Raw genomic sequence first — 9,570 nt, forward strand, 5'->3', positions numbered from 1 at the left:
CATAAGTATAAAATGGTCACTTATAGTCTGGGTAACTGTGTTAGTAAGAAAGTGCTATCAGTATTCTTGACCCAAATTTGTAACTTGTCTAGACTCTCTAGGCTAAAACAAGTTTTGTTAGGAGTTTTGTAACTTTTGGAGGAAATACATGATATATGACACAAGGATGATAACATAGACCCGTGCTGTCACCTCACCTCTAGCAGAAATGCACATGTCTTCCTTGCCCCGGCACTCTACTGTTTTGGTGCACTGGGATGGTGCAGCAATGCAGCCGATGCACTTGCGGCCATTCGCAGGAGCCTCCTCTGCCACTGTGACTGGTACATGGGAAAGTGAAGAAGATGAGTGACAGCCATGCTGATTGCAGCATGTTACAGTATGTTACAGTGTTCCAGCATTATTTTCCCAGGTTAAAACATGGACAAAGGAGACCAAAGATAGTCTGGAACATCTAAATAACTGGGCCACCTATTTCCTTGTATTCTTTCATTATATGTAAGCTTACTGTGTACTTGATCACTCAAGCATGTTGTCCTTATCTTCCATACAGCATATTTGAAGTTCATGGATAAATCTGCATCACAAAAGTCAGGACTTGCGCAATTCCGTGCAACTTTTTTGGTGATTTTCTTTACTTCTATATCTCGAAGAAGAAAAATATATTTCATTTAAGTTTTCAAAGACAGGCAATAACTCTCTGTGCATTTAATGGCTTTCTAATTTGTGGAAATATTAATGTCATATACAAAAAGAAAAAAATACTCCTACCGTCTTTATCTTCCAAGACATTTTCTATTGACTCGGATGCAACTGAAACACACTTCTGTTGCGCAACACATATTTTTTCTGTTCCATTGCAACCAGCCCAGCTTTCACCTGCGCACTGCTTGCAGTTTTGTGCATCCCCTGGGGAATAAAAATACAAATCATAAAATTCAATAATAAACTAAAGAAATCATACCCCGTGTGAACCGTTAAAATTAAATATCAAAGTTTACAGTGAATATGTTGAGATTAAATAATGATAATGCATGTTCATAAACAGTTTCTGTCAACAGCGACCTCTGGCTTCCATATGCAGTGCGCACACGCACGCACACTGTCTGAACCGCTTGTGCCATACAGGGGTCACGGGGAGCCAGAGCCTAACCCGGCAACACAGGGTGTAAGGCTGGAGGGGGAGGGGACACACCCAGGACAGGACGCCAGTCTGTCGCAAGGCACCCCAAGCAGGACTCCAACCCACTGCGCTACCACACCCCCCACCACACAGAGAACAGCAATTACATAATTGAATAACTGGAAGACACACCTTAAATGAATTTAATCTAAAGCTGTAAATCTGCAGTCCTTACTAATGGAGTTTTTACAGATCGCATGGTAAACACTGTATTACATTTATTCATTTAGCAGACGCTTCTGTCCAAAGCAACGTACATCTCAGCAAAAGTACAATTTATGCATTACATTATTGAGAGAAAGAGACATAGCTGCAGACATGAAGGTCTCAAGCAAACTGAGTTTGTTCCCTACCACTTGCTACACCGTGGTTCATCGTTCAAGTAGCTGCATAAGACACAGACAAATCCTGATACCAACACCAATTTTTTTTTTTTACATTTTTTTTAATTAAATATTATAAGATACACAAATGAGCAGTACAATACCAGAGTAATGGCTGAATAAAGGTTGTATCTGGGGATGCTTCTGAAGTTACGATGCATGAACAGTCACACCATAGATGATCTGAAGAGATCTTGGGCAAAGTGGATCTGGAGAAGGTGGGTTTTTAGACCCTTCTTGAAAACAGACGGAGTTTCTGCAGTTCTGAGTGACATGGGAAGGTCATTCCACCACAGCGGACCCAGAACTGAGAACCTCAGAGTTTTGCCTGTCGTGCACGGGACCACCAAGCGAGCAGCAGTAGATGCGCGAAGGGGCCTGGCTGGGGTGGACCGATTGATCAAGTCCTGTATGTAGCCGGGAGCAGTTCTATTGATGGATTTGTACACAGTAACCAGGGTTTTGAATTTTATACGGGCAGCTATAGGAAGCCAGCGCAGAGAGATGAGTAGAGGAGATACATGGGAGCGCTTTGGAAAATCAAACACAACTCGTGCAGCAGCATTCTGTAAAAGCTGCAGAGGTTTGATGGCATTAGCAGGAAGGCCACACAGGAGAAGGTTGCAGTAGTCCAGACGGGAAGTCACTATGGCCTGGACAAGTAGTTGGGCGGAGTCAGTAGTGAGGTAGGGACGGATCCTACGAATATTATGCAGGATGTATCTGCAGGACTGGGTTGTGGCTTCAATATGTTGAGAGAATGACAGACTCGTGTCAATCACTACTTCCAGACTCTTAGTGAAGGAGCTAGGCGAAATGAGTGAGTTGTCCAGTTTGATCAAAAGGTAGTGACAGGAGGACAGGCCAGCTGGGAGGTAAAGAATCTATGTTTTGGAGAGGTTGAGTTGGAGGTGGTGATTATACATCCATGAAGAGATGTCCGACACGCAGGCAGCAATGCGTACGGAGATGTCTGATGCACCAGGTGGAAAGGAGAGGAAGAGCTGGGTATCATCAGCATAGCAGTGGTATTTGAATCCATGGGAGGCTATGACTGGACCGAGGGAGGAGGTGTAGATGGAGAAAAGAAGAGGACCCAATACCGAGCCCTGCGGAACACTGGTTGAGAGAGGCAGAGGAGAAGAACGAGAGCTCCGCCAGACCACTTGATAGGATCTGTCAGATAGGTAGGACTCAAACCATCTGAGTGCCGCACCTGGTTAAGAGAGGAGAGTAGAATCCAGTGATTTATAGTGTTGAACGCTGCAGACAGATCGAGGAGGATGAGGACCGAGGAGAGGGAGGCAGCTCTAGCAGCTTGGAGAGCGTCAGATACCGCCAGAAGGGAGGTCTCAGTGGAGTGACCAACTTTGAAACCAGACTGATAACCATCAAGGAGATGGTTCCAGGTGAGGAAATCGGACAGTTGATCACAGGCTGTTCGCTCAAGGGTTTTGGACAGGAAGGAGATGAAAGAGACCGGTGTGTAATTTTCAACCAGATTGGGGTCCAGGGAGGATTTTTTTAACATAGGTGAAATTAGAGCAGTTTTGAAGGCAGCTGGGAAACAGCCAGAGGGGAGTGAGGAGTTAATGATAGAAGAGATGGAGGAGGAGAGTTGCGGGGAAATGTTCTGAAGGAGTGATGATGGGATCGGATTAAGTGAGCAGGTGGTGGCTGTGTGCAACATCAGGAGGTCAGCAACTTCAGATTCGGAGAGCGGCTTGAAGTTGGAGAGGATAGTTTTACAGGGAGGTCCAGCTCAAACCGGGCAGGTTGATGGTGAAAATTAATCAGTGATCGCTTTGACTTTGTCTCTGAAAAACAGAGCAAAGTGTTCAGCAGTGAGAGAAGAGGGAGGAGGAGGTGGCAGGGGACACAGAAGGGATGGGAAGGTGGCAAAGAGACTGTGGTTTTTTGGATGCAGACTGTATTTTATTGTGGAAGAAGGAGGTTTTAGCTGAAGAGACAGCAGACTGAAAAGCAGCTAAGAGCGACTGGTAAGCATCCAGGTGCGATCTTCACTCTGCCACCCGCAGTTTAGTCCTGTTAGCCCGTAATGTATCAGATAGCCATGGGGTAGCAATGGGGTGTGCTGGTCTAGAAGACAGAGGGCAGAGAGAGTCAAGGGTGGAAGACAGGGCAGAAAGGAAAGTGTTAGTGGCATCATCTGTCGATAGACCTGAGAATTGTGGAGCAGAAGGGAGAGTGGCCAGAGTAGCAGAGGCAAAGCAGGAAGGCAAGAGAGATTTTAAATTGCAGCAAAAGGCGACAACGGGTACAGGAAGAGACGAGGAGTTAGTGGTGAGGGAGGGTTGAAAGGAAATGAAGAAGTGGTCAGAGACATGCAGAGGCATGACAGAGAGAACGGGATAGCCATGGTTGTGGGAAAATACAAGGTCAAGACAGTTGCCTGCTTTGTGAGTAGCAGGGGATTGGGACAGGGAGAGATCAAATGACTGTAGGAGCAACAGAAGGCCACTTGCATGAATGTCATTGACATGCAGGTTGAAGTCACCCAGGAGAATCAGCAGAGAGTTGTCCCCTGGCAGAGAGCTCAACAAGATGTCAAGGTCATTCAGGAAGCAGCCAAGAGGGCCAGGAGAGAGATAAAGGACAACCACAATAAGAGTGATTGTAGCAGTGATAGAGACAGCATGCCATTCAAAGGAAGACAGATCATGCAGGTGAAGAGAGAGAACAGAATATTCCCACCAGGGAGAGATGAGCAGGCCTGTGTCCTCTACCTCTGCCAGAGGAACGAGAGGTGTGAGAGAAGGAGTAGTTAGTAGAGAGTGCTGCAGGTGTGGCTGAGTTGTCTGGGGTGATCCAGGTTTCAGTTAAGGCCAGGAGGTCCAGTGAGAGATGGGAGGCATAGGCTGGTATGAAGTCAGCTTTTCTCACAGCAGACTGGAAGTTCAGAACAGCAGAACAGCTACACTTACCAGAAACACCACGAACAGCAGCGAGGCACCTCCAACGCATTTCCCTCATACGCGACTGTAACAAACTCTGACATCCTATCATTGTAAAATATGTCACCTGTCACTTTAAAATTGTGCAGTTATATGTTATAATATGATAAGAAATTAGTGTCGATATTAATTTATATTCAATATATAAAACAAATCTTTAATGTTGTATAATAATGCCTTTTTTTCCTTTTTTTTTTTTTGCACAAGCATTTCGTCTCAAGTCAAGGGTCCTGCAGAACACCTGGCTGAAGTTACAACACAAATGCAAAAAAACATTAATTTACATATATACACAGTGAAAATTAATTTTAAAACCAGACAGACTTACTTTTTGAGAAAGCCAAGCAAAACAGAAGTGATGCAACAAGAGACCCAAGAAGACCACGATCGTACCTCATCTTAATAGGCTCAGATGCTCTACCGTTGTCACGCTCGGTTACTGTGGCACGAAAGCAGACTTCCTGGGTCATAACTGTGGTAAATTCAGTTGCGCGCGAGCTGTTATTTCCCGACCGCTTGAAGAAAGAAATGCGGTGTGCGCAACCCCGGGGTTTTCGAAATTCTGGAGCGATTCTATGGCAGTCTATGATATTTGATTGCATGAAATAGGTAGTGCAAAAAAGAAAGGAAGGAAGGAAGGAAAAGAAAACCACCCATTGTTGTAACCTAACGTATAACTGATTTAAGGAAACATCCTAATCTCGGATCCATTGTAGTAGTGGACGGGAACAATAAAATAGCATCTTATCATCATGTTCTGCATCACAATAGCCTATGTCTTAACACACACACACACACACACAGTCTGAACTGGTTGTCCATATGGGGTCACGGGGAGCCGGAGCCTAACCCAGCAACATGGCGCAAGGCTGGAGAGGGAGGGGACGCACCCAGGACAGGACACCAGTCCCTTACAAGGCAACCCCAGCGGGACTTGAACCCCAGACCCACCGGATAGCAGGACCTGGTTCAGCCCACTGCACCACAGCACCCCCTATGTCTTAACAGCAATTTATAATTTATATGCATACTGTACACACCCCTTTTATCCCTAGGAACACAAGCAGTCAACAGAACAGTCCAGATGTACTTTCTATGCAGTCACCAGGAGTCAACATTGCCTCAGTGGTACTTAACAATAGCAGATGTCATCATGCAGCACTAGACAAGAGTCTGTGCAAAGAAACACCACCATTTCCACAGGCCTTTTGTTTTGGCTTACATGTGACACCTGGTCACCTTCAGAACCGCTTGTCCCATACGGGGTCACGGGGAACCGGAGCCTACCCGGTAACACAGGGCGTAAGGCTGGAGGGGACACACCCAGGACGGGACGCCAGTCCATCGCAAGGCACCCCAAGCAGGACTCGAACCCCAGACCCACCGGAGAGCAGAACTGTGGTCCAACCCACTGCGCTACCACACCCCCCACTACATGTGACACTTTATTCCCAAATTTTAAGAAACTGGCTGACACTCTCAACAAAAAGCAACTCTGAAGGAAGCTCTGTGAACACTGGGAATGAAATATGTAATTTATTGAGAAATAAAAACCTGATCAGTTATAGCTGGCCACGCTTGCATCTGCAGAAAAGCTCATTAACATGAATTTCAGCACTTACCCCACTCACACTATTACAGATGCTGAAAAAATTGGTTAAGATCTGATGTTACAAGTGTTTCCCTTGCAAAATGCATGTGTGGTGTTTCAAGAAAAGAAATACAAATATTAACTTGTTCAGTCAATATGTAATACTGTCTTCTTGCAGTTCTGGAGTTGCAGTCATTTTTGTTCTTCTATAAAAATAATGCATTTTTTTTCTATATGTGTTAGAATACCCAATGTACCTTCCAAAATGAAAACAAAACATTTTCTTTGCCACGCCCACACCTCCGGGCCAACACGGAACACCTGGGACGCAACGCAGACTACAGCATAAAAGGCTGCGTCGGACAACCAGCTGATGCGGAACCTTGATCTGCCTCCTCGTTAGCGACCTTCTCCAGCCATTTCCTGTTCCCGAACGCCTTCCCCAAACCCGTCCCTTGTTCCCCCGATCTCCTGCCTCTTTCTGATCATCAACCTCTTGCCTGTGTACTGACCTTGCCTTCTGGATCCTCCCTGTTACGACGTTCGCACCTCGAAGACCCTTTGCCCGTCCTCTGACCTCCTCTCTTGGATTTCCCCGAAGACACCACCACGAGTACCGCTCTGCACTTGGGTCCGCCGCTACCCTCAGACTCGAACATCACATTCTTCATGATCTTCTGAACAGTTAAATGGCCATCATTTGGTACATTTATCTATTTAGCTTATGCTTTTCTCCAAAGCAACTTATAATATTAAGGTTACAATTATATACCCATTTACACAGCTCTGTAATTTTAATGGAGCAATTTATTACTATTATTCTTATTATTATTTTATTTTTTATAGAGCGCTCTTCTCATGCAGTGACACAGAGCGCTTTAACACAGACATAAGGCAAGAAAAACAGATACAAACAAAGAAGACGGTCAACTAATGGCTACCATAATGAAGAACTTATTATAGAGCTATAAGTATACCTACTGGCCATCAGAGAAAGGAACAAAAACTCCCAACTGAAAGTTGAGGGAGAAAAAAAACCTCTGGGGGTCCATGGGCCAGTGGTAGCCCACCCCTCCTGGGCATTCTAGAACATAACAATTTGTAAGCCAGTGTTTAACCAGTAATTATTGGTTAATGGCATCTTGGATCCCTGACTCGGAATGGAACGTCTCGATCTTCACAGCAGATGGACATCATCCTCTGTCAGCATGGGATTCGTCTGTCACCACTGGCCAGCCTCCTCAGGTCTTATGTAGAGAGGTAGTGCTCAACGAGAAGATAGGGCAGACTTAGTAATTTGTTACTTAAGTAAATTTAAAATGCATTTTTGTAAAGGTGATAAAATAAATAACCAAGGCAGGTTGAATTACATTACGAGGTGGAATGAACATATAAGTCTTAAGTCGGGATTTGAAAACAGAAACAGACGGGGCATTTCTGACAGTAACTGGTAGACTATTCCACAGTTTAGGTGCTCTATAACTAAAGGCGCGACCTCCTACTGAGGTCTTATTGATCACAGGTACTTTAAGGTAACCTGCATCTAATAAACGGAGATATCGTCCTGGGATATAAAGATTAATGATCTCACAAAGGTAAGCCGGAGCAATGCCATGTATTGCCTTATAGGTCAAACGTAGGATTTTATAATCAACTCTATAAGAGACCGGGAGCCAATGCAAGGATTTAAGTACCGGTGTACTATGGTCATACTTCCTAGTTCTAGTAACAATTCTCACAGCAGCATTTTGTACCAACTGTAGCCTGGATACAGTCTGGTACGGACAACCCAACAATAAAGCATTACAGTAATCTAGCCTGCTGGAAACAAAAGCATGAACCAGTTTCTCAGAATCCCGTCTACAAAGGAATCGCCGCATTTTAGCTATGCTACTTAATTGAAGGAAGCACGACTCAGTCAAAGCATTTACATGCGATACAAATGACAGCTTTCCATCCAGCAGGACACCCAAATCCTTGACACAATCGGTACGCTTGAAGGTAATACCATTTGTTGTAAAGATTGACGTGATTGTGTCGAGAGTTTTAGCATCACCACCCACCACAAGTACCTCTGTTTTACTGGCATTTAGAGATTTTTTAGAGAAAAATTATTACTCATCCATAATTTTATACTGGTAAAACAATTAGTTAACAACACCACATGTGATGGATCATCAGGCTTGAACGATACATAACGCTGTGTGTCATCGGCATACGAATGGAAATTAACATTGTGCTTGTGAATAATATCACCCAGTGGTAACATAATAAAGTGAGAAAAGTAATGAACCCAACACGGAGCCCTGAGGCACACCATACTGAAACGTAGTAGAGATGGACGGGGTGCTGTCGTCGGATTTCAATACAAATTGTTCACGGTTTGCTAAATACAAGTCAAACCACTTCAGAACAGTACCTCTTAGTCCAGCCAGGTTTCCAAGTCTACTCCGTAAAATACTATGGTCAACAGTATCAAACGCAGCACTCAAGTCAAGTAACATAAGAATAGAGATCTGACAAGCATCAGAAGAAATGAGAGTATCATTAACAACACGTGTAAGTGCCGTTTCAGTGCTGTGACCAGTGCGGAAACCAGACTGAAATTTTTCAAATATATTATGGTGATTAAGATATTTTACAATTTGGGACGCTACGATTTTTTCTAGAATTTTGGATAAAAACGGTAAATTGAAGATCGGTCTGTTAAATGGGTTATTACAGTCCAGATCCGATTTCTCTAGTAGGGGTCTAATAACGGCGATTTTAAGGGCTTTTGGAACACAGCCATTTAGTAACGACATATTAATAATATTAACAATAGGGTCTGCAAGCACGGAAACTGCAGCTTTCAGTAATTTAGTGGGGATTGGGTCTAAAGGACAGGTAGTACTTTTCATAGAGCAAATTAGCACGGTAATTTCTTCTACAGTTATTACGTCGAAGTTACTGAGATAGTGCGGACAACTAATATCATCGTCAGAAGCGCTTATGTTTGCTAAAACCGACTAGAAGGCACTATGGATTTGAGGATATTCACTAATTTATTATTGAAAAATGACATAAATTCATCATTAGTAATGATAGCAGAAATACATTGTTTATCTTTAAGAGAGACAGAAAACTATTAGCGAGAGTATCCGACGACACGTCTACGTGAATATTGAAATCACCCATCAGGATTGTTTTATCATGGTTAATGACTAAATCGGTTATGAAGTTGCTAAATTCCTCGAGAAAAGAGGAGTACGGTCCCGGTGGACAGTAGATAAGGAATATAATTATTATGTTGGGGTTTGACATGAAATCCAGCTATAGAACTTCAAACGACACAAAATTATCACAATTTCTCGGTGTTATTTGTAATCTATTATTAAAAAGAACGCCGACTCCACCTCCACGATGCACAGAACGAGATTTATGGAAATAATCATATCC

The 9,570-nt window shown here is 43.7% G+C and overlaps 1 long non-coding RNA gene across 1 annotated transcript; it reads right to left on the bottom strand.

The window, feature by feature from the left end:
• Window positions 1-260: 260 nt before the first annotated feature.
• LOC114912547 (uncharacterized) lies at window positions 261-4,941 on the bottom strand. Its single transcript, XR_003798310.1, has 4 exons — window positions 4,870-4,941; window positions 772-909; window positions 509-640; window positions 261-320 (listed from the first exon to the last, which is right to left on the bottom strand). It is a non-coding gene; the product is annotated as an uncharacterized LOC114912547 (long non-coding RNA).
• Between the last annotated feature and the right edge of the window lie 4,629 nt (window positions 4,942-9,570).

The sequence above is a fragment of the Scleropages formosus genome, chromosome 18 (genome assembly GCF_900964775.1).
Source record: "Scleropages formosus chromosome 18, fSclFor1.1, whole genome shotgun sequence".
Taxonomy (NCBI): domain Eukaryota; kingdom Metazoa; phylum Chordata; class Actinopteri; order Osteoglossiformes; family Osteoglossidae; genus Scleropages; species Scleropages formosus.